The sequence below is a fragment of the Petaurus breviceps genome, unplaced genomic scaffold (assembly GCF_028583685.1).
Source record: "Petaurus breviceps papuanus isolate PSGF00001 unplaced genomic scaffold, PetGlider_PUasm1.0 77, whole genome shotgun sequence".
NCBI lineage: Eukaryota > Metazoa > Chordata > Mammalia > Diprotodontia > Petauridae > Petaurus > Petaurus breviceps.
The window spans coordinates 4,434,254-4,456,431 of NW_027186492.1; the positions used below are offsets into that span (position 1 = coordinate 4,434,254).

The 22,178-nt window shown below is 39.9% G+C and overlaps 1 protein-coding gene across 17 annotated transcripts in view; it reads left to right on the top strand.

Annotated features, from left to right (window-relative positions):
* MGA (MAX dimerization protein MGA) overlaps positions 1-22,178 on the top strand; it is a 256,974-nt gene that overhangs the window by 125,068 nt on the left and 109,728 nt on the right. For 11 of the 17 annotated variants that reach the window (XM_069105787.1, XM_069105794.1, XM_069105799.1 and 8 more), the window contains exon 1: positions 20,325-20,474. The exons of 5 other annotated variants lie outside the window; for them this stretch is intronic. The gene's annotated coding sequence lies outside the window, so the exon portion shown is untranslated. One more of the 17 variants, XM_069105791.1, reaches the window with a different exon arrangement.

Genomic DNA, 22,178 nt, shown 5'->3' on the forward strand with positions numbered 1-22,178 from the left:
CACAAAACTAGGGGAGAGGATTCTGGGAAGATGGTGGAGTAGGTCAGAAAATTTTTAGCTCTCCAGATTTCCTCCATAAAAAAACACAGAACATTGCTTCAGAGCAGCAGAAATAAACATGGGCTAAAGCAGTTGTCCTCCTAACACTTTTAGAGAAGACCCCAGGAAAAACCTGACCTCCAGGGGTAGAGGTGCAGAGGTTTGACTTGAGTGAAGTACACATAATTCCAGGCCAACTCTGCAGAATCAACAAACAACAAGCCCTGAGGGCAGCTGGGTTCCGAGGCTAGCCTTAGCCTTAGAAACTTTTATTTTGAGGACAGTGTAGGGGACCGGTTGCTGAGTAGAAGTAGACTGAAGTACCTTCCAGATGCATCCCAGGTTGTGGCTTCCAGGAAAAGGAGCTAAGGTATACCTGGTGAATGCAGTAGTGAGGGGCAGGGATCCTATTGGTTGTGGGCACTTACAGGAGTTTCAGTTTCAGGGCAGAGAGAGAACAGTTGTAGTTTGTAGACACCAGAGGGATGGCAGGGAGCAAGAGCATTTGCTGGACAGTGTAACTTAGGAGTAGAGAGGAAAGCCCAAAGTTGGGCCCCAAGACAGACCTCAAAAAGTAACTGTAAGAAGGACCTGAGACTTGGGACATCAATTCCCCATACTTCGGGACTACAACTTGATTACACTAATAGCTGCTAAAAACAAAATAAAGCTAATAAAATAAAATAAAATAAAATAAAATGAGTAAGCAGAGTAGAAAGAACCCAACCATAGATCATAACTATGGGGATAGAAAAAATCTGGGTTCTTCAGAGGAAGATAATGGAGCTAAAAAAGTGACTCCTTTTTCAATGAGAAACGGCAAATGGTCCCAAGCATAAAAAGAGTCCTTGGAAGAACTGAAAAAGGACTTTAAAATCAAATAAGAGAGATTGAATAAAAAAAAATTAGAAAAAAATAAGATCAATCCAAGAAAATCAAGAAAATTATGAAAAGAAAGTCAACCAATCAGAACTGGAAAATCAAAAACTTAAGGAAGAAAACAATTCCTTGAAAACTAGAATTGGGTAAGGGGAAGCTAATGACATTCTAAGACACCAAGAAATCATAAAACAAAATCAAAAGAATGAAAAAACAGAAGAGAAAGTGAAACATCACATCAGAGTAACAAGTGATCTGGAAAACAGATCGAGGAGAAATAATTTAAGAATATTTGGACCACCTGAAAATTACAATAAAAAAGAATCTTGATATAGTATTATAAGAAATTATCAAGGAAAAATGCCCTGAAGTTCTAGAACAAGAAGGCAAAGTAAAAATAGAAAAAAAAAATCTATTAATCACTACCTGAAAGAGATTCCAGGAGGAAAGCTTACAGGAATATCATAGCCAAGTTGCAAAGCTCCCAGGTTAAGGAGAAAATATTGGCAGCAACAAGGGAAAAAAAAGTTTAATTCTTACAGTAAGGATTACAGAAAACCTAGCAGCTATTACACTGAAGGACCTTAGGTCTTGGAATACTATATTCCATAGAGCAAAAGAGCTGGGGTTATGACCAAGGATAATTTACCCAACAAAGTTAAGTATAATCTTGAATTTTAAAAAATGGATATTTAATGAACTGAAAGACTTCCATGTTTTGGTGACAAAAACAGCAGAATTTAAGTGAAAATTTGACATATAACATCCAGGAAGACTATAAGGTAAACATTAAAGATCACTTATAAAGGACTTAATAACATCAAATTGTCTACTTTGTATAGTACTTTTAGGATTGTCATCATTATTTGGGTAGTTTGAAAGAAAGACTTGGGCTGAGCTGAGTATGATGGAATGATTCTAAAAAAAATAAAATGGTGTAGGAAGAAATAAAAGGAATAATTATCTCATATAAAGGATAAAAGGAAAAACTGAAGAAGCTAATGAAAGGTGGACAGGTACTGCTGGAACCTTACTTTCATCAGACATGGGTTAAAGAGGGACACACACACGTGCAATATTATTCAGTATTGTTTTAGACCATTTAAAATACCTAGACTGTATAAAATACCTGAGTGTCTTCCTGCCAAAACAGATGCAAGAACTATATGAACATAAACATGAAACACTTTTTATGCAAATAAACTCAGTAATATTTATTGTTCATGGGTAGGTAAAGCCAATATAATTTTTAAAATGACAGTTTTACCTAACAAGTGTATGTGTTCAATGTGATTCCGGTTAAATTACTAAAAAATTATTTTACTGATTTAGAAAAAAATAATAAATTTCATTTGGAAGAGCAAGAGGTCAGGAACTTCAAAGAAACCAGGAAAAAAGATGTAAAGGAAGTTGATTCAGCAGTGTTAGACGTTAAACTATATTATAAAGGAGAACATTGTTGAAGTATAAAAAGGATAATTTCAATTATTTTGAATTAAATTTTTTCATATAAATAAAACCCTATCTAGCCAAGAATAGAAGGAATGTAGAAAATTGGGAAAAGACTTTCACAGACAATCTCTCAGATAGGATATGATTGAGTTAGAATGTTGAGCTGGTTGAATTAGAAAAAAAACATGGAGACTGACCTATGAAGGAAGATGCTATTCACCTTCAGAGAAACTGATGACAGGTAGAAATAAGCATAGTATGGTCATATATGTGTGTATATGAGTGTACACGTGTATATTTACAGATATTTATGTATATGTGTATATTTGTATATATATGTACATATATATATACATATATACACACACACTCATACATACACATATATCTCTACACTTAATTGTAGCCCTTTTTTGGGGGGGGGGAGAGAGGGAAATAAAGTAAAAAATGTGCAGCAGAGAAGAAAAGAAAACCAAAAAGGAAGCAAAGAAAAGCTAGGCAGCTTTGAAAATAATGTGTAGTATTTATTATATAGGTTTTCTTGAAATGGAACTTTATTGTTTTATATTGAATTCTCTCTTATGGTCTGCTGTGTCCATGGCAATGTTTTTTTTTTTCCTGAATTTGTATTTAAGTTTAAATTTTTAAAAAAATTACAAAAAAAGAGAGAAACAAAAGACTACCTTCTAAGTTTGCATTACTCATTCATGATAACTTTTTGGGTACATCATTGTGTTCTGAATTCACTTAATAGTACCACTTCTTGTAGCCCACTTCTCTCCATTTCATTCACCATGAGACACTTCATCAATATTTCTCCTAGAACTTATGCAAACTATGTCTATAGCACTGCCCTGAACTAGTAAAGTTTTAAAAAGAGGAAATGAGGTTGGTCTGGCATGCTCTGTTCTTGATGAAACCATTCTAGCTGTTAATGATAGCTCCTTCCCTTTTGAAATGTTCACATAGCATCTTGTTATTAAAACATTCTAGAATTTTTGCTAGGAATAAAAATCAAGCTTCTTTATAATTTAAAGGTGCATTTTGAGTTGAAATCTAGTCTCATATACTTTGTGTGTATGTATATACCTGTGGATAGATAGATACACACACACATATATGTAAGTATATATATAAAGATACAAAGTAACCTCAGAAGGGAATGCACAATGGTAGCTAAGGGGCTCAAAAGGCCTTTTCAGCATCACAGAATCACAAAATTTTATTTAAAGGGGAATATAACTATTATATCTAGTTCAACCTGTACATCACAAGAATTCCCATGAGAGTGTACCCAACAAATGGACATGTGGCTTCTGCTTAAAAATAACCAAGAAAGAGGAACCCTGTGTGCGAGTGCACACGCGTATGCACACATGCACATCTTGAGGAAATCCAATTCACTTTTTGAGGCTCTAATTGTTAGAAAGTTTTTCTTAACATTAAATATAAAGTGACCTCTTTGTCATTTCGATCCATTACTCCTCAGTTTGCTCACCGGGGCCAAAGAGAGTAAATCCACATGACAGCCCTTCAAATACTTGAACAAAGCTATCATGTCTCTGCTGAGTCTTCTTTTTTCCCAGGGTAAGAATGCCCATTTCCTTTGACCGATCTTCATGTCATAGACTTCTAGTCTTTCATCCTCTTATTGACACATTCTAGCTATCACTGTCTTTTCTTTTTCTTTTCTTTTTGGAGGGGGGAGGGTAGGGCATTTGGGGTTAAGTGACCTGCCCAAGGTCACATGGCTAGGTTTTTTTTGTGTGTGTGTTAACTGTCTGAGATCAGATTTGAACTCAGGTCCTTCTGACTCCAGGGAGGGTACTCTATTCACCTAGCCACCCCATCAGTGTCTTTTTAAAGTGAATTGAACACAGTACTGCAGATGACATCTGACAGGAACAGAGTACAGCAGGACTATCACTTCTCTATTCCTAGAAGTTATAGGCCCCCCCCTTTTTTTTAAAGCAATTGGGGTTAAGTAACTTGCCCAAGGTTACATGGCCAGTTTTTTTTGTGTGTGTGTATAGGTGTTAAGTATCTGAGGCTGGAACCGATCTTGGTTCATCCTGATTCTGGGGCTGGCGCTCTTAGTCACTTGTGCCACCTAGCAGCCCCAAAGGTATACCCTCTTAAGGCAACCCAACAGTGCTTCAACTTTTTGGCATTGACATCTTACTACTTACTGATATTGAACTTACTTATAGTACACTAAAATCCCAAGATCTTTTCTCAGAACAACTGTAATCTATCCATGCCTCCTTATCTTAGACCTACGAAGTTGATTTTTTTGTGCCCAAGTGCAAGACTTTACATTGATCTTTATCAAATTTTGTCTTATTAGATTCAGCCCAATGATCTATCCTATTAAAATCCTTTTGGATTCGGACTGTCATAAAGTGTGTTAATTATCCCTTCCAGCTTTGTGTTATCTATAAATCTGATGAGCATACCATCTATGTCTTTATCCAGTTCACTAATAAAAAATATCAAAAACATTGAGGAGCAGTGTTGTTTTAAAAAGATAAAATTCAGGTACACACACATACACAGAGTAAGTATATGAGACTAGATTTGAGCCCAGGTCTCCCTGACTTCAGGTCTAGCACTGTACTGTGCCAACTAGCTGTCTCTGATAATTGAAGACCCCTGCCCTTATCTCTACTATGTTATGCTTTTATTTCAAGCTTCTGATCTGTTTTTTGAGTTCTTCTATTTCCTCTTTTGGCCCATGTAATCTGAGTATGTTGCCATGAAAATATCACTTCTCTTCCTATCTCTGTTGATCTTTACTCAAATGCTCTCCAGCATGTTTCCTTCTTCTAGTTGCTAGATTTTCTTATGTGAACTATACATAATCAAATCAAGAGTGAATGATGGGTGAGCAGAAAACAGTGACCTTGCCTCCTTCACTGTCTTTTTGTTCTGACTTCATTTGAATTCTGAGCCAAAAATTATGTTGTGAATTTCTAAGCTTAAATCATCAGATTATTATCTGATATAGAGGACCATCTCAGCCTCAGACACAGGAGTTAAATTATTTAATCTTTGCCTGTCTGGTCTTTGTTATCTGGTTGTGGTGGTTCATTTTCTCAGGCTATGAATAAAAAGGTTCCAGTCTACCCATATGAGAAAAGGTTTTTTAGTCAGCATATAATAGCAGATTGGAACCACTGTGATAGGTAGGTAGCCTTGAAAAGATGGAGCCTCAAAGTTGGTAGCCAGGAATATTGTGCAACAGGGACCACAAGACCCACAGACATTTAAGTCCTTTGTCCCAGGCAACTATCTGATTTAGGACTGGAAATTTCGATATCCTCTGTGGCTTTCTATGCAAATGAATTTAGATCAGAATAAAATATAAATTGTATTTTGACCAGCAAAAATTTCACTTTCTCCTCACATTTGTTTATAAAACAATATTGTCCCTGCTGTGTTGTGGCCTGTATATTAATAGGGTTGGGTTGTCTAGGGCAGCAATTTTTTTCCCGATAATTGGTGGGCACTTTGAACTATTAAGTAGAGAGGCACCATAATATATGAAAAAAGCAATAGTATTAGAAAACTTAAGCTTGACTCTTGGTTTCAGCATTTTATTAGTTGATAAATGGATTAAATGTAAGTTGATAAGTAAGATTAGATGATAATAAATTTATAAAACCTCTCTGAGCCTTAGCTTCCTCATTTGCAAAATACAAATAATATTTATGCTCTCTAATTTACAGAATTTATGTGAGAAAAACTTTTTCAAACCTTCAAGTACTATATTAATGTGAACTATTATAATTAGTAGTATGCAATGTATCTTCAAAATATGATAGAGATTTTTCATACAACAGGAGAATCTTGTCACAAAGCTTAGAGTTACAAAGCACCTTACTATAATTTGTCTCACTTGAGCCTTACATCAGCCATATACAGGTATTATCTCCATTTTAGAGATGAGGAAAGTGAGGTCCCATAGGGGAAAAATAATTTGCTTTAAGTCACAAACCTATTACAAAACTGGGATTTAATCTTAAGTCTTCTGATTGTTAGTGCTACACAATGCCAGATGCCTGGGCCTGTGTATGGTGGGGAGAAAGAAAGAATAAGTGGAACATAAGAGCAATTTTTCAGTATACTGGTCAAGTCATGTTAAAAGGCAAATTTAAAAATGTAAATTATCAACAGCCATATGAAAGAATACTTCAAAGCACTATTAATAAGAGAAATTCAAATTGAAACAACTCACAATTATCAGCTGAGCAGTACTGGCAAAAAGGCAGCTAGATGATGTAGTGGATCTCCTTCTATGCCAGGCCTGGAGTCAGGGAGACTCATCTTCCTGAGTTCAAATCTGACTTCATACACTTACTCGTTTTGTAACCCTGGGCAAGTCAATTAACCCTGTTTGCCTCAGTTTCCTCATCTGTCAAATGAGCTGGAGAAGGAAATTGCAAATCAGATTTTGTGATTCTGTTCTCAAGAGGCCTTTTCTAGGCCCCTTGGCTTCCACTGTGCAATATTTTTGTCAAGAAAACCCCAAATAGGGTCACAAAGAATTGGACAGAGCAGGGGGAGGGGGCGCTAGGCAGTACACCCTACCCTGGAGTCAGGAGAACCTGAGTTTAAATCCGGCTTCACACACTTAACACTTAATAGCCGTGTAACCTTGGGCAAGTCACTTAACACCAATTGCCCTGCCTTCCCCCCTCCAAAAAGCAAAAAACAAAACAAAAAAAAGAGTTGGACAGGACTGAAATGATTGAACAAACAACAGTATAGGCAAAATCAAATCTATGGGTGCAGGGAGAGGGAAGAGAGTATTGGAAAATTACAAAAATGTTCAGAAAAAAACATACATAATGACTCGAAAAGAAGAATAAATACAAAACATTTATTAAGCACTTACTGTGTGCCAGGTACTGTGCTAATTCTGCTATTAATAGTAGAATTCTGGGGGCGGCCAGGTAGCACAGCGAGTAAGAGCACCGGCTCCAGTGTCAGGATGACCTGGGGATCCAATCCTGGGCTCAGACACTTAGCACCCACCCAGAAACACCTGGCCATGTAACCTTGAGCAAGTTACTTAATCCCAATTGCTTAGGGGCGGCCAGGTTGCTCAACGAGTAAGAGCACCGGCTCCAGTGTTGGGATGACCTGGGGATCAAATGTGGGCTCAGATACTTAGCACCACACCCAGAAATAACTGGCCGTGTAACCTTGAGCAAGTTACTTAACCCTGATTGCTTAAAAAAAAAATAGTAGAATCCTATAAAAGGGTGAGGAACAGGTAGATAACCATCTGTATGAAAGCCAGCAGCAGATTTCTGGCTTTACTTGGGGGTAAAAGGAATGGAGCTAGTTTTCCTTTTCCACCTCTTGTTAGTCCTGACTACTTCGCTCTCATTGTGCCAGCTAAGAGAGGAGAAAGGGAAGAAATATTAAAAGAACAGAGAAAAGGAGGGAAGGAAAAAGGTAGGGTAGAATTGGTGCCCAATGTTCCTGTGCACCTTTCACCTTTTCTACAGGATCAATCAACAATTTTAGACTGAGATTTGGGTGCTCTCTTTTTCTCATCATGTATGTATGTATATACACGTGTATATACATATATGTATATAGATATGCATACACATGTATATATGGATGTATATACATATATGTGTATATGTATATATTTATAAACATATATTATTGCTGCTGTTGTTGAGTTGTTTCAGTCATATCCTATTCTTTGTGACCTTATTTGGGGTTTTGTTGGCAAAGATTCTAGAGTGATTTGCCATTTCCTCCTCCAGCTCATTTTACAGATGAGAAAACTGAGGCAAACAAGGTTAAGTAACCTGCTCAGGGTCACATACCGAGTAAATGTTTGAGGCTAGATCTCAGCTCAGGAAAATGAGTGTTCCTGACTTCAGGCCAGGCACGTTATCCACTGCTCCACCTAGCTGCTCTCAATAGATAGATATGTAGATAGAAAGATATAAATACAAATATATACTTATGTTACATATGTAAATATTTGTATTTATAGACACATGTTTAGGCAGATTGGGAATTGGTTGAAATGGTTCAACATGTAGCATTAGTCTGAATGCTGAATCCTCATCTGTAATTTATTTGATATAATTAAATTAATTAATGTAATTTGTATATTTTTCGATTTGTAATCTGATGTAGTCTTCTATAATTTAATGTAAATTAACTAATGATGAATGAATGAAAAAACACTTATTAAGGACTCACCGTATTCCAGGGATGGTGCCCAATATTGGGAATACAAATGTCAGGGTGAGGCAGTTCCTTCTCTTAAGGAGTTTATATTTTAATGAGAAGAGACAAAACAGAAGGGGAGTGGTAGCCAGGGAAGAAAGTCTGGGTCTGATCCATAGGGCAGCCAATTTCTTGAAGTAATGTGAAGCAGGCTTTGGTTTGGGATTGGCGGGACACAATAGGCTAGGTGAGTTTATACTCACCAACATGACAGCTCAACCCCAGGGCAGGAATAATAGTAGTGGGAGAACAGATTCTCTCACTCAAAGGTTTAAGTTAGGTGGCAGCCCAGGAAACATATTTGGATTGTTTGAAAATGTTAAAAAGAATTAGACATATATATTGGCCTATATGAAAAGAAGATTCTAGCAGGAGATATTCTAACAATTGCTTCTAGAGTTAATCTTGAAGAATAAGACCCTTGTGCCTGTTACTAGGAGGCAAGAGAGTTAGAGTTTGCTCTCCTTTCCTCCCCTCTTACGCCCCTTCACTATGTTACAGGACAGATTGGGTCAGTAATAATGCATCCATCTGATGAAATGAGAGATGACAAACTAGACACATTAAAGAAAGGGGCATTTCATGAGAACTCCAGGAAGGGAGCTGTGAGTTGCCTCTTTGCCATCTGTATTCTCTAAGCCTGAACCCACTTTCTCTTGGACTGTGTATCTACTTGTGTGAGAGTGTGGCCCAGACTCTTAGGAGGATGCTATTATACTCTAGTCCTTGCCATACCTTCTCAGTAAATATTCCTTTTAAAAGCTGATCGATACTCATTGTTTAACTGATATTAGGGAGATGCTAATTGGTTAAATGACATTGAGGAACATACCAAATGGAGTCTAGTAGTATTCAAAATCCCCAATTCCTCAGGGTTACCCCTACAGTCTTAAGGAGAAATGTGGCCAACTGCTGTCTGGGGACTCAACCCAATAGTGTTAGTTGGGGTTGGGGAAGTGAGTCCGGTGGGGATATACTATACTATACTATACTATACATAAATGCTATGTTTATCAAATTTGCTGAAAACAAAAAACAGAGGGATGGATAGCGAATATGTTTAAGGACAAGAGCTAAAAAAACCTTTACAGGCTACAAGATTGGGCCTAATAAGAATAAATGTAAAAGTGTAGAAATGTAAACCAACCTTGTAAGTTATAAGATTGAGGGAGTTATGGCTAGGTAGCCATTAATGAAAAAAAAAGAAAATCCTGCAAGCTTAATATGAGTTAAAAAAAACAACAAACTAATGGAATCTTTTTTTTTTTTTAAGTTAGATCTATGATTTTTTCAGTGTAGGGAGAGAGCTCACACTGATGAATTGCTTCTATCAGTGCAGGTTTGCACTTCCGCTGCAATTTATAATCTTAAGAGAGTTGCATGAGGCCCTAAGTAATTTTTCCAACATCATATAGTATATGTGACATCACAGCCAGTATGTGTCAGAGGCAAGACTTGAACCCAGATTTTCCTTACTCCAAAGCCAAAAGCTCTCTCCACTACATTATACCCTCCCTCATGCTTAGTTAGTTGATGGCCCAATGTAAAGAACTAGGGAGGTGTAATGTAATGCCAAAAGAAAGGCAACTTCCCAAGGTTCAGAATACCAGCATAGGTGCTCTCCATTTTATTCAGTAACAAACCCAGAACAGAGAAGATCAAAACATGACATCATTCAAAATACAGCATTTACTAAGCGTGATTAAATAATCTCCAAGCACTACCCCACTCCAGGACCTTCCAATCATTCAATCAATTACAAAGTCTCTGTTCTAAATACTTCTCCACCCCTAGGCTATACCTTAATTTAATCCACCACAAAGCCCCTCTTCTCAAATGGAGATTAGTTTCCAAACATAAGGTCAAAAGTTCCCCACCCCTGGATCACAATTGAATCTACCCCAGAGTTACATCAAGTTTAAACACAGCACTTAATACCCAAATGGAGATCTTTTCTTCATCTTGACATGAGGCAAGTTCTCAGCAATCTTAGTTCCTGGGGAGACAAGGCTTAGCAAGGCCATAAGATACATTGCCAGTCCCTTCATGAATTTATCCTGTCTGTAGAACAGTCCTAGAACCCCTGAACACATTAGCAAAGCCCTCTCCCAGGATTTCTGTAAACATATAACAAGAAAATCCTTCTTCAGGGCTTCTGAACCAACAGAAAGGCTCCCAGACCCCTGCAACAACAGCACTGTCCTTCACCAGTGGACAGTATTCACTCTGTCTGCAGGACAGTCTCCAGACCCCTGCAACAACAGCACTGTCCTTCACCAGTGGACAGTATTCATTCTGTCTGCAGGACAGTCTCCAGACCCCTGCAACAACAGCACTGTCCCTCACCAGTGGACAGTATTCACTCTCTGTCTGCAGGACAGTCTCAGGGCTTCTTAGCGAACAGCCAGGTTCCAGGACTTCTTCAACAAAAGGACTGTCTTTCACCAGTGGACAAATCTGGCAAAACAACATCAAAACAGACAGACAAAGTACCAGCAAAACAGCCATGTCTCCTCAGTCCTTGGCAGCTCAGGGGGCAGGTCTCAAAAGTCCAGGGCAATTCAAAGCGGCCACCAGCAATTCTCTTAGTCTCCCTCTCTCTCCACGAGGTGCTGCTTCCAAAAAGATCTTCCGCCTCTCTCTTGTCTCTCCAAATCTACGTCACCAGCTCCTCCCAGTTCTGGACTTTCTTTTCACATCAACAAGTCCATCCCACAGGTGGGATTAACAAACTCTGGGTTTTAACACAATCAGTTTGAAAACCAAGCCAATACAGGGGAATCTTTAAATGCCATTATTATCACAGGAGGTGATAGTCTTAATATACTCTTCCCTCATCAGAGCTCATCTGCATTATTAAATTTAATTCTAGGCACCATAGTTTTAGAAAGACATTGATTAGCAAGAGAACATGTAGAGTAGGGCAACCAGGATGATGAAGAACTTCCAGATTTTGCCATATCAAGACCTGTTGAAGAAACCAGGGATATTTAAACTAAAAAAGGGAAATATTAGTGGGGGACAGGATAGCTGTCTCTAAGTACTTGAAATGCCATTATATGTAAGAGATGTTAGATTTGTTCTATGTGGTGCAAGAGGGCAAGACCAGGAGCAATGGGTAAAAGTTGGAATGAGGCAAATTGAGAGAGAGAGAGACAGAGAGACAGAGAGACAGAGAGACAGAGAGAGAGAGAGAGACAGAGAGAGAGAGAGAGAGTGAGTGTGTGTGTGTGTGTGTGTGTGTGTGTGTGTGTGTGTGTGTGTGTGTGTGTGTGTAAACTTCCTCATAATCAGAGCTATCCAGAATAAAGTGGTCTGCTTTGGGAAGTAGGCTTCACCCTTACTGTTATTCTTCAGGCAAAGGCTGGATTACTTCTTGTTGGGTATTTTATAGAGAGCATTCTTGTTTTTTGGAATAGACTAGATGGTGTTTTTTTTGGTTCCTCTGAATGCTGAGTTTGTGATTGTCAGTTGAAGAAAGGAAGGAAGGAGACAGAGAGAGAAAGAAAGAAATAGAAAATAAAGCTTTTAATAGCTTCTCATTGTCTACCAGGTAATGTTCAGAATTTATTGGGTGACATTCTGGGTCCTCCATGATCCAACTTAAGTCTTTTTCAGTCTTATCTCTCATCACTCTCTTTCACATCCCTAATGCTTCAGCCAAACTGAATTCCTAGTCTTCCTTTCCATGCTTCCTGAACTGTCTTTTTCTGTTCACATGTTCCTCTCTGCCTTTTATGTCACTTTCCTACCTCCTCCACACTCCTAATTTATTGAAACCCCTCCCTGTCCATTAAGTTCCAACTTACCACCTCCTCCATGAAGTCTTCACTGATGTTTCCAAGTGAAAAGGTTCTCTGTTTAATCTTAATTTCTTTAGCACTTTGAGCTACTCTTACTGAAATTTTCCCTTTCTGCCTTGTGATATAGTTACTTGTATGTGTTATCTCTGACAACTTGCATTTAAGCTTAGGGGGGCAAATTCACTTGCTCTCTCCCTTTCTATTCCCAAAGCACTTATTAGCCCAGTGCTTTATTATACACAGGAGGTGCTCTTTTGATTTTGACTGAATGATTCTCTAGCAAGAGTTTTTGCACTTCTTTCTTGGTTTCCTGGACCCCTGTGTGCTGAATTAGCAAGAGGACTTGTGAAGCTGAGATAGAACATAGCTTTTCAGAAGGGGAAGAACATCTCAGGGAAGATGCTCTATAATATAATGAAGAAGATTTAAATTGGAACCCAAGGTAACAGGTCAGTAAAGCTTGTGAATATCACTCTTAATAGCTCCTAGAAGAATTACATTCCAGGGAGGGGCCAAGAAGTCTGCCTAAGACACATGCAAATTTAAGAAAGCTGGGAAATAGATTGGAATTGGAGTTAATGATTTATGAACACAGCCATGACTGGCAAAATTGAGATAATGTGAGACTAAAAAGATATAGACTGTTCAGTCAGGCAAACAGAACAGGAGACGTATGTTTTGTTCATTAAGAATTTGCTCTCTATATACATTTTCCCAAGACCAGGAAATAAAGGAAGATTGCTGAAAGAAAAGTTTTTACATTAAGTTAAAAGGGGAGAACAGAAGAGTAATATAATAGAAACATACTATAGATTTCTATTCCAGGAGAACACAGATTTTTTTTTTTAGGGCAGGTCAAAACAACAAAAGTTTGAAAAGTCATATTGTCCACAGTTTTCTCTGACATACCACACTTTAATCATTCCTTTATTCTCATTCTGTACTTTATACTCATTCTGTACTTAATATGCTGTTTTACAACTGTTCTCATAGTGTTATAATATGTATATTTTTCTTCTCAACTATGTTTGTATCCTCACTGTTCTCCACATAATAGGCCTTGGATCTTCAGGGATATCAATAATCTTCAAGGCCAGTTTTCAGTTTATTGCAGTATCAGCAGCCACTGGGAAGGTTCACCTCCCTCACCCAAGTCTCACTGCTGTTCACAACAGTACTGTGTGCTCTGCCTCCTCCCTTTCAAAGGTATCTTTTCTTTTCTAAGAAGTGAAAAGATGATTCTGTCATTAAAAGGACTGAAAAACTCCTACATGCTGTTATTACTGACTTGAAAATCAGCAAATCCAATAACAAATTATTAAACAAGTTCTTGGAGTTGGTTATCAATCAACCAAAAAGCATTGAAGTGATTACTTAGTATATGTCAGCTATTGTGATAAGTGGATTTTGTGCAGTTTTATAATGGCATAATTTCCCACTTGAATAAGGTCTGAATTAGATGGGATCTCACAGGTCATCCCCTCTCCAACATAATTAACATGTGTTTATCTAGCCTTTCCTTGAAGACCTTCCAGGAGGGGAAAACCAATGCCTCCCTAAGTAGCTTATTCTACTTTATTAGGACTCTCAGTGTTAGGACATTCCTCCTATATATAAATTTGCTTCTTTGCAACTTCCACCCATTGCTTCTAGTTTTGCGCTCTAGGACCATACAGAATAAATTGAATTCCTCTTTCACATGCTTTCTCTTCCTCCAAGTCTTGTATTCTTCTAGGTAAATATCCCCATTTCCTTCAATAGATGGCATCATTTCAAGGCTCTTTGCCTATCTGGCTGCTCTCCTCCAGGTTTTTCAATGTCCTTCCTAAGATATGGCATCCCGAACTGAACACACTAATCCAGATGTGGTCTTTTTAGGGCTTACTGTAGGTGTACTATCATGTAATTTATCATCAGGTATTTTTAAATATCTTGAGAATTGAGTCTTTTCATTTTTGTCTTTGTATCCTTAATGCTTAGCATAGTGCCTTGCATATAACAGGAACTTAATATATTACATATTTATGAAATTGGATTGCGTAGTGAAGATCTCTATCCAGATTTGATTGTCACAAGCAGGGAAAAATTAAATCATGGATTCAAATATGGAAGGAAAGCTTGGCAAGAATGACTACAAACTGATGTAGTTTGAGAAACTAAAGGGGGAAAAAGGAGAAACAAGAATAGGGCCAGCTAGTAGGTATTCAGATATCTGTTAATTTTCTATTGTGTATAAGGTACTGGGTATAGAAAGATGAAGATACATGACTTCTACCTATATGGAACTTACATTCTAATAGGAGGGATATAATATTTACTCCATTGAACATGATACCAGGTAGAATGAGAGAGAGACACAAGAGATTCAGGTAAAGTACTTGAAGCAATTTGAAGGAGTTATCATTTTTAATTGTGGGGAGAGAAGAATTAGAGAAGGTTATGTAGAGGAGTAATACCAGACTTGGGCCTTGAAGGAAGATAAGGACAGAGGAAGGAGCATGTTCCACTCTTGTGAGAGGGATAAGCAGCGTCATTAAAAAATGTCTGGAGGTGAATAAGCCTACAGTAATTTCACATAGCCAGTAGCATAGTTTCATTTGAACTTTGTGTTTGGAGGTATATACTTGTAGGGGGCGAAGTCGAGGGCCAGCTCTGAGAAGCTCCCCAAATGGATGTGGATCCAGGTCAGGGTCTCCCTTAACCTTGTTCCCATACTCCTGGGCTCACTGTTTCTCAGAATGTTGGCTCGTCATCTCCTGCTCATCATCCTTCTGTGCTAGGGAGGCTCAGAACATTCTGGCTGTTCCTGGAACCTTGACTGCTTGAGCGATATGGATAAGAAAGTGACACATGAGGTAAGAAAGCAGGGAAGCTCCCACAGGAGTAGCCTCCTGCAAAGTTGCAAGTTAAATGCCTCATGTAACAAACTATGTGAAGTTTTCCATGAGAAAGTATGATGTAAGTGCTTCAGCTACAGTACGTAAACCCTAACCCTCAGATTAGGACTCTAATGACTCGCGCTGACAAGCTCCCACCTGGCTTGCGTCATTATTGCACACTCTTCCGCTTGTACAGAGCTTCGTTGTTGTTGGCATTATATACTCTGAAATAAAATTGTAAAAATAGGTTTAAGCCAAATTGTGCAGGGCTTTCGATTATAAGCTAAGAAGTTTTTATTTTATCTTAATTTAAAAAAAATGTTTTTGGAGGGGAAGGCAATGCATTGACTTGCCCAAGGTCACACAGCTAGTAAGTGTATCAGGTGTCTGAGGCCAGTTTTGAGCTCAGGTCCTCCTGACTCTAGGGCTGGTGCTCTATTAACTGCGCCACCTAGCTGCCCCCAAATTATTGTTTCTATGATTTGGTTTTTATCTTTGTCTTTTTTTTTTTTGAGGGGGGAAGGCAGGGCAATTGGGGTTAAGTGACTTACCCAAGGTCACATAGCTAATAAGTGTTATGTGTATGAGGCTGGTTTTGAACTTGGGTCCTCCTGACTCCAAGGCCAGTGCTCTATTCACTGTACCACCTACCTACCCCCTATTTTATTTTATAGTCAGTAGGATAGCAGTGAAGCTTTTTGAGCAAGGGAGTGACATAGTAAGCTTTCTGCATTAAGAAGGTAATTTTGGCAGATGTGTGAAGAATAGATTGGAAAGGGGAAAAATAGAAGGCTAGATGACCAGTTTGGAGGTATTAGGATAATCCAGGTAATGAAGATGACAGGTTTTTGGTTTTTTTTGAATGGAGAGGATGGACTAGGTTACATACTAGTGGAATACAGGCTCTTCAGTGGCAAGGACTGCTCATTTTATCCCCAAGCCCTAGCATAGTAAACTCTTCTTTTTTTCCCCGACTTGACACACTTTTAAGTTTAATCTACATAATTAACATTTTTTCCCCATCACTTTAGGTCTAGCCAGTCAATAAAACAATAAATCAAGTCAATTTGTAATGTGCTGATTTCTGAGGTGTTAACCAGCACTGCTAACACTGACATTTTAACAATGGGCTCTCACATCCTTAGAACGTAATCTTAACTGGTGAGATCAGTAGGTTAAAGCTTGCAGTTTTGTAGCTCTAACTGTATAATGCCACTACCTGTGATTCTTTTCCACTTATTTTGGCTTGGACTAAAATTCATACTGACAACTATGTCAAAAGATGACCTTAAGCAAATTTTTTTCTGTTTAAGAACGACTTTTACACTTGATGTAGTTTAATGGACTCAGCCATCAGTATATATATGTATCTCTGTGAAAAAGGAATGTGAGTTCTTTGTGGACAGGGATGTTTCATTTGTTTTTGTATCCACAGTAGATAATGGTGCTGGAAAATCGTTGTTGAATGAATGAATGACAGACACTGCATATGAATGAGTTGGGCCTAGAACTGAACAAGAGTAGAAGGAACACAGTATATTATCCTTGGGAAAGTGCCAAGTTTAAAAAAAAATGATCTCAAGATTCTTCCTGAAACAAACAAGCTTCTTCCTATCAGTATTTTCCCACTGATGTTATATAGCTCCAAGTTAAAGAACATGACAGCCTCCAGAAAAATTGAAAATCTTCCTAACATTTAGAACTATCCACAAGCAGAATGGATTGTTCCAGGAGGCAGTGGGTTCCCCCTCAGTGGAGATTTTCAAAGAATGGATGACCATTTTTCATGTACTGTAGGGGGAGTCCTTTTTTGGTTATGAGTTGATCTCGATGCCTGCTAAGATCCTTTCCAACTATAAACAATTCTATGAAGTGGAAATGTTTAGAGACTCAGAGAATAAATAATTATGGTGTGGTGAAATGACCACTAGATCTGAATTGAGATTCTAGTTCTGCTCCATATCTGTGTGAACTTGAGCAAGTCATTTCTTCCCCTCTGGGCCTCATTTTCCTTCTTGGTAAAATGAATTTAGTTAGCCAACAGGCATTTATTAATAGCACTTCTATGTGCCATATTATTCTCAGTGATAGAGGTACAAAGAAAGGCAAAAGCAGCCCTTGCTCTCAAGGAGCTCATATTCTGATGGAGACAACATGCAGATAACTATGTGTAGATAACATAGATAACAGTGTAAATGGAAACTAATTTTAGAGGGAAGGATCGGGAAGGCAGGAAATTGAGGCCTCCCACAAAAGGTTGGAGTTGAACTGAATATTGAAGCAATCTAGAGAATCAGCAGTGAGGAGGGAGAGCATTTTAGGCTTGAGGGGCAGCCAGCAAAAAGGCATGGAGGGTCATGAGTAAGGAATAAGGTTTGTTTTTTTTTTAAGCTTTTGTTTAGTATTTTATTTTTCCCCAGTTACATGTAAAAACAACTTTTAAGAGTCATTTTAAAAACTTTCCAAATTCTCTCCCTCCCTCCCTCTTATAGAATGCAAGCAATTCCATATAGGTTCTACATGTGTAGTCATGCAAAACATTCATAATAGTTATGTTGTGGAAGAAAACATAAACAAGAAAAAGAAACTCAAGAAAAATAAAGTTTTAAAAAAAGTATTCTTCAATCTATATTCAGACACCAACAGTTCTTTCTCTGGGGATGGATAGCATTTTTCATCATCAAGTTTAAGAAGGTTCTTGTTACTGAATTGATGAGTATGTGGAGGAGAATTAAGTGTGTAAGAGAACTGGAAACTTGGCCAGGGGCCAGGTCATGAAGGGCTTTTAAAGTGAAAAGGATTTCATGTTTGATCCTGGAAGTAATAGGGAGGACTTTAAATAACTGTCTGAAGATTTTATATTGTAATCCTGGATGTAATTGGGGACCACTGGAATTTATTAAGGGGGTAGGGCAGGGTGAAGCGTTTAGACTTCTTGTAAGGAAGATCACTTTGGCATCTGAAGAGAGGATGAATTGGACTAGAGGTAGAGACCATTTAGAAAATTATTGCAGTAGTATAGGTGATTTAGAGCCAGTATGGGGATGGATTAAGCCAAGTTACATCTTCCCTCCTAGAGGTTTTCTCCCTCTAAAACTACCTTCCTATAGGAACATCATTGATTGTAATGGAGAATAACATAAATAGTATTGGACTACATCATTCTGTTACTTTTTAAAAGTATTTTGCCTTCAATTTAACTTTAATTTTTAAGTAGTTAGAATTTTTTTAATGGTTCCAACTTTTTAATTATTCAAGTATATTCATAGCACATTCATATTAGAAAAAACACAGGGAAAACAGCTAGCATCTCAGAGGGGGATGGAATGGCTAATATTTAAGGAGGGAAAGAGTAGAGGGGGGCTTCCTGACCTAAGTGTAGAATTGATTACAGTAGAGCAGGTGGAGTACTCCTTGCTAGAAAATGTAATGAATATATACTACAATTTCAGGTTTTAATCCAGAAATTTAAATTACTTTTTAGGAAAAACACATACTGCAATGTATGGGGAATATATGGTCTTTTACAATTAGTTACTAGTGAATTATTTTAAGATATACAGTAAGTCCGTAAATTCCATTAAAAATGCAAATATGATTGATTGCCTCATCTTGTAGGTACTTGTTAGGAGTAACAGAAATGTAACTTTATTTTGTAAATGTGAAGAGCTCAAATGCAGAACTCTGATTATCCAAGTTAAGTCTGAAAATTTAGTCCATACAGTAAGACTCTTTCCTTTTTCAACAGGTTTTTTTCCTCCCATTTATTATTTTACTGACTGTGCATTGTTTAGTTTTTCAACTTAAGATAGATGAATTATGAGTAGCTGTGGTAAATACAGAAAAAATTATTTCATTTTTGGAGATTCTCCAGATATGAAATGCATACTAAGAAATCCACATCTTAATGTGAACATCTGAACTTTTGTCAAGTTAAAATGTGCAAGACTTTGTCATTAGTAGAAAGGAACAATTCCATGGGCTGTTACTCATTAGTTAAAACTTAAGGATGGTTTAATTTCTATACAATTTCTATATATCTTGTTGCATTTCTTTAGCATCCTACTTCTCACTTGCACAAATCTAGAAAACATAGATGAGATTTTATCAATTTTTTTTCACATTTGTAACCTTTCAGAGCAAAGCAACTTGCCAGTATTCTTCCCCAGCTAAAAATTATATTTCCGAATTAAGATTATCTATTTCACTTTAATTAGTCAAATAATCTTTCATTAAGTAATTAAAACAAGTTGAACAGTATGTTCGTTTCTTGCAACATATTCTTCTTTAGTTGTCCTGGGTATTATTTTTCTGCTTTTCAGAACCTTTCTTCTTGGTGTCTTCCTTCTACCCAAATAGGGAATTTAGTGGCAAACCCTTCCCATCTTTCTCGGACACCCCTCCCTGGTTCCCTCGGGAGAAGGGTTAGGAATGGAGCCCTAATGCCCGCCCCTGATTGCCACAACTGCTGTCTCTGACCTCTGGACTACCAGGCCCCCAAGGTCACCCCTTTTAAGTTTTCCAGAAGTCTTGGCGCAGGCCAAGGCGACTGGCACGCTGGGGCTGCAAGCCCTTCCTCAACTGAAAGGTGTTAGGGGATTAGTGGGTAGGTTGAGCCCTGGCAGGGCTCGGGGCAGGTGAGGATGAGGGAGCGCAAGCTGAGCGGGCGAAGCACGGAGGAGGGGGTGGCAGGCGCGCTTGAAGAGGTCAGGGCTAGCGACGATTCTCCAGCTCCCACGAAGACTTCGTGTGCAAGGCTCAGGGAATCGGGGTGCGTCTTGCCTGCTCCGCCCCTCCCGTTTCCAGAAGCTTCAGCACTGGGGCCCAGGACGCAGAGAACTGAGGGAAAAAAAGGAGACTCCGGTCCGAGAACCGGGTCCGAGGGCCTAGCTGCATCTGCCACCCGGCTTGGCCTGCTGGAACTGGGGGGGGTGCGGTACACTTGGGGGGGCGGGGTGGGCAAAGCGCCTCGCGCCGAGAATTCTGCGCCTGCGCAGTGGTATGTGGCGGAAGCGCGTGCGCGGTGACGTGGAAGGGGGGTTGGTGGTGCGCGCGCAGTCTCTTCAGCTGGCTGCAGACACACGGTGTGCGAGCGGAACGGAATAACCCGCCCCCATCGGGATGTGAAGGACTCGGGGTGAGGCCTGCCGCGCCCAGCACGGTAACTCTCGGGCCTGGGTGGAGGGCATTTGTGTAGTACTGGCCCGATAGGGGCTTTCGAGAGTTCGAAGCTCCTGGGTTTTTTTTGACTTTTCCAAAGCACTGGGCGGTGAGAGCTTCGCGCGCCCTACCCAGGCCGGGCCCGACGCGGGGGCAGTCTTGGGTGCGCGCGCTTCCAGGCCCCCGACCGAGACTGCGCATGACACCTCTTGCGCGCCCCCGTTCCCACTTCCGGACTGCACTTCTGACGAACTGGAAAAATCGACGCCAAAGGGATCGGCCACGAGGCGGGCGGGGTGAGAAGCGCCCTAGGCGCGGCCCTGCCCTCGCGTGCGTGGGGTGCTGCGCGGCGTGGCACGGTCTGCGTGACGACACTCTCTAGAGTGTGAGTCTGTTGCGATTGTGGGCCAAGCTTTGAACCATAAGTGCTATAATCTTCACATTGGGCATCCGAATCGCTGAGAGGGGACGTTCGTAATCCTGTTTTCTCCCTGAGGCGGAGCCTGGCTTTGACACCTGTGCACAGTTCTCTTCTTACGTGTAATACCAGAACTGACTCTTTGAGGAGTAGCCAATGCACAAAGAAGGAGCCGTCGGCTGCTAGCTGGTGAGGAAGGGAGCTACCTCTGAGCGGGAACCTTAGTAAACAAAGGGTTGATTGCTTGTAGGTGCTGATGAGAGAGGGCTGGGAAAACAGGTGGGGAGAGGAGGTGCTATATTCTTTTTCCATCAGTGGGGGCAGTCTCAAGCTGCTGCAGCTTTTAAACTGTCCCAGAGGACAGAGATAGATGTTTTAGCTGCCCCCCCCCTACGCTTTTAGGTGAAGTGGTGGGGTGTGAATAAGACTTCTCTCAACCTTCTGCTTTTATCTAGTTATGACATCTCTGTTGTGCTTGGGAAGTTAAGGAAGTAGGTGATTTCTAGTGGTTGAAAGGTGGAAAGAGTTGTAAACTTTTTGTTGTGATTTCTCCTTTGGATTTCTGGGCTTCTACTTTAAGTGGTTTTGGTGTGGTTCCCTCCATCCAGCACTTAAACTAGGTGGGATGAGGTGAAGAGAGCTGAGAGGAGAGGCAGCAACCAAAATGCTGACCCTTTTGAAGTTAAAGCGTAGGGAACAGCTCTTCAGGCCTGGTTTCCGTCGCCAGAGCAGACACGTGGATCCTCTAAGAACTTTCGAACCCACCCGAGCTGCATCCGCGCGTGCTGTGGCAGCCTTTGCCGTGGCTTATATTGCTGAGTCTTACTGCTAACCCTGCAGCTTTACTCCTTGCTCCTGGGCACGACGCCGCTTATGGGCTGCAGGGAAAGGGAGTAGGGGCGGGGTGGTGGCTCCTGGGATGGGGGCGGGACCAGGAGGGCTTTGAAGCTTTCTGTGGTCTCCACGGTAACAGAACGCTGCACTGCTCCCTCGGAGCTCCTAGCAGGTTCCGGCGGGCTGCACGTGACCCTCGGGGCTGCTCTTCCCCGGAAGAGCTTTTTCTTCTGCGGTTCTTCACGTGGTATCTAGCCCGTCAGACGTTGTCTGTGAGAATGACTTTAAGAGCTGGCCTTCAGTAAACGACCAGGACTTTTCTCCAGGGCTGGGTGTCTTGCTTATCATGTGCCCTTTGGGAAGAATGGCACAGTACCTGGGCAGCCATCGAACGGCCCGGTATTCTAGTAAAGGAGAGAGAGAGAGAGAGAGAGAGAGAGAGAGAGAGAGAGA